We start from the raw sequence: 10,215 nt of genomic DNA, 5'->3' as shown, positions 1-10,215 counted from the left end.
CCGTCACATTATAACGCCCACACGGCTGAAAGAGCGAGCATGTTTGATCTATATATGTATTTCTTACTATGCATATTTTTTCATACATAATAAATCATATTATACTGGTTATTTTAACAATAATATGGGAATCTACCAATGAAACGAAGTCCATTTTACGTGCAGCTTAACTAGTTTCTATTGTTGGAGTGACAGTCAGCCTGCTGGCCTGCTATTGGTGATATGATGTCTAGGAACATGCTTAATCTTCTCATATTGGTTAGAGTGCAGAGCACGTCATTTCCTTTTGTAGACTTCCATTCGAAATTAAAATGAATCTCATTATTATTGACTTGTATGAACAAACTTGGTATCAGAATGTAGATAATTAATATTTTTTTACATTATATAAGTTTCAATGTCTTAAGCTACTAAGACAATATTTAAATAAAATCTTAATCTCACCGTATATGACAATCGTGACGTAAGTTCTCTAAACCCCCTATCTTGGATAACTTACATACCATCCCTTTACATAGTCTAATATAAATTGATAATACTATACTATGGATATTCCCACGAGAAATATAACTTTCCTGGCTTGAATCTTCTTTGTCTATGTAGTTATCAATTAGAAAGTGAGATGTATTTGTCACGCCCGCCTATAATATACTCTATTTCAGAATTAGCCAATAAATAATTTTGATCTTTTACCTCATTTAATTTATATCCAATAGAAAGACACAGTTTACATCTATAAATTGATATTTTTTCGCTATGCTGTTAAAGAAATAATTCAATCAGTTTCAAATTTCTGTAGTGCTGTTCAGATGGAGTATCTAATGATTTTTTTAAGGTGCTTATGCAATAGTTAGAAAGCCAGTTAAATTATAATATGTATAGGATATTGTTGGCTTATTGATTGTTATTAGTGCTGTGTTCTTAGATGCATTTTTAAATAAATAAAAAATATTTATTATAGCAGAAGCATGACTGTAAACATTTAAGGCTTAAATTTCACCGAGTACTGACACTGAACGCATGCAAGCCCATGAATTATGTAATTAAATACGGTAGATTGGACTGAGTACTCGCCGAGTGTTTTAGTTATACACGGTTAAAAAGGGCAATAAAACAATAAATTTAAGTAGAAAAAATATATGAAATGTTACAAGCTGCAAACTATTCAGAAGAAACAAATGTAGTTTTGAGTTACAATATGCAGTCTATCTAGAAAGAAAAAGTAGGTCGTTTAGAGTTATTTCATATTTTTCATGGTGGTTGCAAAGTCGATCAAATCTTAAAGGGAACATTTTATGAGAAAGTCAAGTCACGTGAAACTCGGGAAACGTAAACTTATGCCTTTCTCACGACTCCCATAATGATATAAAACTTTAAATCGGTCAGTTAATTATCACGTTTAGTTTATAATGAGTTACCTTAATATTATATGCTAATATCGATTAAAAGCGAGTTTGTATAACTAAGAAAGTACGATGACGTGAGTTGGATTACTTTACATGGAGCTGGAATGGACAGCAGTATTGAGCCCACCACATTAGAGGGTTATTCAAATCGAAAATTCAGCTAACTCTTCATTGGGTTACACAAAATCAATTTTCAAAAATGTGTTGAAAAATTTCACAGTTCGAGGATACAACTTTATAATTCCTCGTGGTCAGTTTTTGCTAATTACACATGTAACCGATAAGTGTTTCTACGAGTTTGAGGTAGGTGGTATATGGGTTGAATTAAACGACATAACATTGTAATAGCGAAGTGCGGTAGTCATAGTATTTTCTCATACACTGCACCTTTGTCTTCTGACTGATGTCGGTTGTGGCAGTGCATATTTTAACCGTCAATAACGAATGATAACCCTTATAATATCTATATTTGTTACTCATATTGTCTCTTTGTTACTTAATCAATTACTTTATTATTTTATCTCTCTTCTCTTTCAGGCCCCGGAGCTTTTTTCCCCAGTATCCCCACCCTCTCGGTGGGCCTGGCCATTATGTAGCTTGTAGCCAGAGTTGGCGATGGATGGCGCTCATTAGTTGCCTTCCCTCTAATATATCAGTTCCAAATTTGGAATTGCTATGCTCATATAACCATTATATAGGTTCGTGTAAAATCCTGAAATTCCAAAATAGAAATGCCGTTATGCTCCTTAAATTTCACTATTCGATTGAAGTAGAGTTGCCGATGGTGACTAGCTACGTATCGCTCTACTTTATTATTTGAAAATTATGGACGGCTAGCCTTTTGTAGCTTTGCGCGAATACCCGAAACAAACAAATATTCCCCTTTATTCTTGTAGTGAGAAAATCGTTGTTCGATGTTTCTTCGGTTAAACCTCTGATTCTTCACGTCTTCTTTCACTATACATTACACATTTTCGTCAAACGTAACTTACAATATTCTGAATTCTCTACTTCTATCCATACTGGAGATCTTCAAGCAGGCATTGAAAATCGTTTCGTGATTAACAAGTTAAATCACTCTGAAGCAGAGTTGCTTTTGAGACCCTTACCGAATGATGTGCTACTTTGTTTAGATCAGAGTGTGAAAGTACATAGTGTATAAAAAAGAATACGATACGAAATCTACACTATTAATCATATTTAAAAAACAAATAAAATTTTTACGAGCATATGTAATAGCATTCATCAAATATACGCATTTTTGAGTATACTTTAAATGATACGTTATTCTGATATATAATACACTGTGTCACGTGACTCAACAACTCTGAATAAATGAATCCTCTTTTTCGGTGTAAGATTATAAACACATTTATTTAATTTAAAGAACTAAAATAACAAGCTTATTGATATTCTACATTCGTCAATTGCTTTGAAACTTTTAACGTAATGTTTTTGTATTTTTATGGGCTGTTGTAGTCATTACTCAAAACAGTTACGGTAGAGAATGATGGGTAATTTTTCTATAATAGCGTGCCCATTCTAGTTGCTTAGTAAAGTGTGAATTCAGTTTCATTATGCAACTTTCTATTATCACCTTGTTGTAAGTATCCAGATATTTGTTTTTAAAAAACGTGCGTACTACTTCCATCATCTTGCAAAGGAAGTAGAATGAGACATTTATGAAAACTCTGTTCATGTGCAGCGACTGTAACTCTTGCCCTTATATCTAAAATCATGAATCTATCTCCCCCTATTTACACAATTGTTTACTCCACCCTTCATTGTTAACCAGATACGTCCTGGGTCGATGCTTTTCCATAGTTTTTGAAAGTATAAAAGCCAAAATCATAAAGATGTTTTTCATAATTCGTAACTTAAACCATACTGTCGTCTCTTGTCGACTTTGGACATATAGCCAAGATTAAGGAGGTAGGCTTATTGAAAGAATCTAAAACTTATTATTATTATTAGTAACCATCTTAGTTGAAGAATGCTGATAAAGCTTGATTTACACACACATGGTTAACAAGACTGGAAAAAATAATTAATGCCCTTGAAAAACTAATTATTAAACCTAGTTTAAAAGCAAGTTATTTCAGATAGAACTAAATTACATGACAGAAATTGTTCTGTGCGTTTCATGTGTTTTGCTGTTCTATATAATAATATATAAATATTAAAATTTAAAATTTATTTGCATTCAAAATGGGGGCACGGATTGGTCATGTGGTAGAGCTCTAGATTTCGTACCTGATTAACTAGATTCGGGTCTGTGCGATGCCACAAATTATTTCCCGTCCATTTAAATGAGGGTGCGATATAATTGACCCCTTAGCATGGGGGATAAAGTGTTGCAATGGCCGTCTTCCGTTCAAATGGCCGTTCAAAACTAGAGACAGTGGCAAATCGCCTCAGCAGCTTTACCATAACTATAAACAAATAATCTTTTTTTTAACATTTATAATATCTATCTCCATGAAACTGGAAATATACACTAACATGGATACTTTCGGTTTTTGTTTTTACCTATTGTATGTCTTACCAATTTTTGACTCAAATATTCTCTACTTACTACTTAATAACTTCAAAAATATTTTTAAAATGCTAAAATATAATCATTTAATTTATTTCTCTCTTCCAGATATCATCATGCTTCAAAGGGTTAACGCGGAGACATTACTATTATTACTTATAATTGTACAGAGTGTCCGCGCTCGTGGCGGTACATTTCGTTCACTCGCTTTTGTTACTGAGAATCCGGCCCCTAACGTTACCCAGATAAGCGTGGCTCGAGACTATGGAGGTGGATATGGAGGAGGTGGTGGCTACGGCTCAGCTCCATGGTATGAAGATCGGTCCGGTTTAGAAGAAATCCTTCCTTTTCTCCTTATTCTTCTGGCTCCTTTAGCTCTTGGTGCGCTCCTTCTGCCGATCGGAGCAGCTCTATTAACCAATTTTCTAACACTATTTGCTGGAAATACAGGAGTTGTAGCAGGGAGGAGAAGGAGAGAAGCGTCAGGAGCAATGAAGAGCAATCCTCTGATTTCAGACAAGATCCTAGAGCTACTGGATAAGGCGGACTTAGCCTTCAACAACTATGGAAAGTCAAGTTGAATGTTAACTTTGCATCATAGTAGTAAGTATGCGCATCAAGTATTCATATTTAAAGATAAGTATATATGAGCTGCTTCAAATAATTACCTGATAGTATTTTTCCAGCGACTGTAATATTATCCTTTATACATTACACAACCGCAAATGTAAACAAGTGCACTTTACAACCCAAAAGCAACCCATATGAATTGTGCTCATAACAGTACTTTGACAAAACAAATGCTTCGCAGCCACAGGTCGATAAACATGTAGATGTACGAGTCCTCCTAAAAAGTTGTTAAAGTACTGTATTGTTCAAATCACAATACCAGAAAAAATGTAATTTATAAAATGATATGTTCATTAAGTCCTCACAACTTCCATTAATGGCACCATACTCTAAATTTTAATACAGAATTGTACATCTTAATCGGAGTACACAAATATTAGAACATGCAGTATATAACTGCATGACTTCCATAGGCTGTATGCCCAAGGCCAAACGTTGCCTTGTTCTTGACGTTCCCATATTGTGAATCCGAGTATTTATGGTTAGAGCCTCGTTATCACAAAAAATGCGCACCGTTTGTTTGTTTTACAACAAAGCCATACTGGGCTATCTGCTGTGGAGAACCGAACTGTGGATTTTAATGTTGTAAGTCCATGGACTTGCCACTATCTCACCAGGAGACAAACACGCTCCGAGTGTGTTATAAGACTAACAATTAAATCCCACTATTTGTTCACATAAGAGCTAGTAGCCAAAGATTTGGATGTTGCTCACTAACTGCTTTCTCTCTAATCTATCGGTTCAAAATTAGATATGGCTATGCTCATATGCCTATTATGTAGCTTCGTGTAAAATTCTGAAATTCCAATATAGAAATGTAGTTATGCTCCTTAAAATGTTAATTAACAATATTAATTAGATGTTTTCTTTATATCGTACGGCGTGGTGTTCACTTCATTTAAAAAAAAAGTTTGTATCTTTAATATTGATATTAACCATTGTAGCCCGTTCGGTTTCTATACTCTCTATTTTTTGTGTCACTTTGTAGTTATTTTGTTCGCCTACTTCTGTATATTTTGGAATTAGTTTGCAATCAAATATATCAAGAAATGTTGATTATATGCTAAGAAATTTGCTATGAATCAAATATATATGCTAATCATGGTTCAGATCTTCAGCGACATTCTACTGTATAAACATGCGCAAATCGTTCTTATGAGGTTCTATTAACCCTCTATATTTGCCAATTAAGGAATAAGTTTATGATATTCCTGTCGTTGTTTCTTCTCTAGATCTAATCAGCTGAAGATGAAGTCAGCGTGCAACAAAGGAGCTTGCTAACACTCATCTACAGTTTCTTCTACTCACTACTTCACTAGACATCTGTAAATGAATTAAATAATAAATCATCTCGTAAGTAAAAAAACAAATCTTTCGTGCAATAAAAAATAGCATAATAAATCAGGTAAATTTCAAATGAAGAAATATGCAAAGATTTATTTATATATTTGTATGGATTGCTGAACCTAAAGAAACAAGGATGGTTTGATTTGATGGGTTTTGATTCTAAAAGAAGTAATTATTTATTATATATCATTTTCTTAATTCTTAATACTGTTTAGAAACTTTGCCTAATCGAGGAATTGTTCTTCAGGCCATAAAACCATAGGATTAAAATCATATACAAATATAAAATTCACACGAAATGCTTGCTCGGATAAAATTTTATTTGTAATATAAATCGTTTTAGAAATCATATCACGATATAATCTAGAAGTAAGAACAGTGAAACGGTTGGTTTCGTTTTCGTGAAATGCTTGCTAATAAATATAGAATAAGCTTAAAACTAGAAATTGAGAAATTTAAAGCTTGTATTTTGGATATTGGTATTTACTACTGTAGTACGTTCGGTTTCTATATTTTATATGTTTATAATGTCATTTCAATAATACATATTTTTTGAATACTCTAGTTTATTAAAACATTTAGATATCATTCAGTTTTCATTGAAATTATAACATACTTTTTTATGAAAAAACCGTCAATTTCATTACCAAATCGTCATTGACTCAGTAATGAGTTAAAATACTTTTAATGGGAATCTTAAGTTAAAAAGCTTTATAAATCCTCACGCACGTGTTTCCATATTCAGCAAACCATCTTCTTTAAAACTCTGGATAAAATGTTTAAACATTTAAAGCTAACTTTCACCAAAACAAAAAGTAAATTATGGTTAAGTGCATTTCACCTAGTCAGTCACCTTGGAAATGTTTTGTAAGTTTCACGTGTATGTGAAAAGCGAAATGAGAGGTTCAACTACGTACATACAAAATCCTAGCTGAACACTAACTTGAAAGAAAATGATTCATTATATTTTGCGAGAAGCTTTCTATCTGTACTTTCAGAGAGCAGGCGTTCACTGTAAATTATAACGGGTATTCAGTTCACAAGAATTTTGTGAGAGGGCGTTGTTTACTTAATAGGATTTGGTTTGTTTTGAATTTCGCTACACGAGGGCTATCTGCGCTAGCCGGCCCTAATTTAGCAGTGAAAGACTAGAGAGAAGACAGGTAATTATCACCACCTATCGCCCATTTTTGGACTATTCTTTTACCAACAAATAGTGGGATTGACTATCACATTATAACGCCTCCACAGCTGAAAGGGCAAGCATGTTTCGTGGGACGGGGATTTGCGAGTCAAGATCCCTAACCACCTGACCATGACTTAAAAGGATCTCAAAAGTATTCTCAATTAAATAAATATTTTATATAGGATGAGATTGATATATTATATAGTGTGAGGAAGTAAAGTTGTTTGCTTTGTGGAATTATTTAATCAACCTCATTATTTGTTCTTGTATCTAAAGTATTCTCAATTAAATAAATATTTTATATAGGATGAGATTGATATATTATATAGTGTGAGGAAGTAAAGTTGTTTGCTTTGTGGAATTATTTAACCAACCTCAGTATTTGTTCTTGTATCTAAAAGGCAAATCTTGATTTTTGTAATATATTTAATAAAAAGAAATAATATGTATCCTATGTGTGTTATGTGTAACAAGGTGTTTTGCGACATATGTGAAGGTGTATTTGCATACAACATATGCATAAAGAAGATCATAGACAAACAGATGTTATGTAACTTTTTTATTCATAAAAATTACTCAGTTTCGAAGGAAAATGAAGTATTTACGAAGAAATGTGTGCATCTTTTATAAATAAAATAGAAATGAATTATTATTTTATAATTTTTATTTTGCACAAGCATGTGCAAATCGTTCTTATAAAATTCCATTAATCCTCTATATTTGCCAATTAAGGAATAAGTTTATGATAATCCTTTATTTATTATATCATTTTCTTACTTTTTCTTAGTGTTTAGAAACTAAACTAATGGTCTGTATATTTTCTAAATGAATTATTGTTTTATAATTTGTATAAATAAAATATAAATAAATATACAAACAGTATAGTTCAATTACAACAAAGAGACTGGCATGAAGTATGTTTGCCAACTCTCACTGGAACATGGGAATGTTTGTCTCTTTTACAAACTGTAGTATCTTTTCTTTTTCGGATGAAACCTCATGGATACTTTCTTACTGGCAAGAGAAAGCGAATTTTGTAAATCAACTGAACGTTAAAAATTCATTTGGTTTCTAAAATGAAGTTTAAAAACTGGGTTCAGTGAATAGCTTGGTGTTTAGTAGTTTTTATTATTATTTTATAAACATTTTTAAGTTTTGTGTTTATTTTGATCGCCTGCTTCTTTGTGTTTTGGAAGTTATATGGAACCATATCATGAAATTTTGATAAAATATGTAATAAATGTATTGTAATTCATATTTATTTATTTTTATTTTTAGAAGCCTTTTTAAAAAATAAAATCATTTAGTTTATTGAAAAAGTGTACTTGTCATATTATGAAACTAGCGCCATGTAGAAGGGAACTACGGTACTACGTCTGTAAGGTTTCGGTTTAAACATTACAATAGCTAAACAAAGAACAATAATTATATATATGTCAGTCATGAATATTATTGCTGCCATATCCAATCTAAATAAAGTGTTAAAAAATATAATATGGAAAATATACTCCTTAAAACAAAATAGATCTGGTAACAAATCTCACAATATGAATTGGCAATAAAATAAGCGGGTTTTTATACATTATATTACTTTAAAAACACTTATAATGAAATTCATTTATACAAAAAAAGTTTCTCCTGGAATATGCAAGGGTTCAACAGAAACTCATGATTTACTGTTTATCTGTTTTTAATCAATGCATTTTAATTATGGTTTATCTATTTTTCACAATCTGTTGAATGAATCTGAGCTAAATATCGATCTTTTTCCTTTCTCTTTAATTTTATTTAATTACAAACAAACTTAAACGGAAAATAAAACGAGAACGGAAAGCCTAAATTTTAAAAAAGTTATTTAATTTTGTTTAAGGAATTTTAAAGCTTATTTTAGTAAGTGTTTATCTAACATACAAACAGACATGTACTTCAACATTAAAACACCATTTTACTGTAGATATGTTGCTGTTATTCAAAAACAAATAATTGAAAGAATAATTTAATATACTTTTATGTACATGATTTTTTTAAAAAGCTGGTTATTTATATATAATATTTATGTACAGTTTCATAATTATCTAAAATTAATACAATGATGTTAATAAGTTATTTTAAATAGCGAGTTTAAACAAAACAGTTGTAATTCACGACTGCTTTTACCATTGGGCTTAAAGTACAAGATCGCATTGATGTTACAGATTTTTGAACTTATCTAATGATTTATATAGTATTTCTAATAAATCTGTCAAGTGATCGAACGGTACTTCGTTTGTTGAAGCTGATCTACGTCGTCTTCCAGCGGACCCTATTGACCCAGCAGCTTCTGTTATCACCCCAAAAATTTTCGGAAGACTAGCGACAAATGTAAACATACCAAGAATAACAAAAACTGGCAAGACGAGTGCTCCGATAAACTCTAGTCCTCTGATACCCCCAACTCCAAATAGCTGTCTTCCTGATTCTGGTGGTTTCAAATCTCCTACGGGAAGCAATGCTTCCTTCTCACTTTGTTCTTCACTCGCCACAACCAACACAGAGACCCCACAAGTACAGCTAAGAACTGAAACTGCTAGTAATCTCCACCAATCAGCCATCATTGAGAAACTAGAAAAGTCGAATTTATAACAGTCGCGTTCAATGATATAGTACTATAATTCATGTTGTTTCTTGATTTTAAACTATTCGTTGAGTACTTGATTTTAAAACGAGTTTAACCCTAACTTCAAACATTAATCTAATACTTTACCTACACATAATTCCATATGCTTTGTGATCAGATAATGACAAAATAGCTACAAAGATTACTTAAGCTGTGTCATGAGAAACTGCATTAACGTTGAAAGCTTTTGGTGGTTAACATGTGCTTATTGTACACTTAAATATATTACACGTAAATTCATACATCTGTTTTTAAACACTCGCTACGAAATTTTCTAAACACCTCTTAAAACGAATACCCAGCGAATAAACAGTCAATAAAGTTAATCCCTTTCATATAAAGAGAACATTCTTTGCTACACAGTCATTTAAAAAAGCTCGTGCAAATAAATAATTACACCCTAAAACACCAAATACTATAAAACATAATATCACTGATTCACACTGTTTCTTTT

The sequence above is a fragment of the Limulus polyphemus genome, unplaced genomic scaffold (assembly GCF_000517525.1).
Source record: "Limulus polyphemus unplaced genomic scaffold, Limulus_polyphemus-2.1.2 Scaffold63, whole genome shotgun sequence".
NCBI classification, from domain to species: Eukaryota; Metazoa; Arthropoda; class Merostomata; order Xiphosura; family Limulidae; genus Limulus; species Limulus polyphemus.
This window is presented reverse-complemented; position numbering follows the sequence as displayed.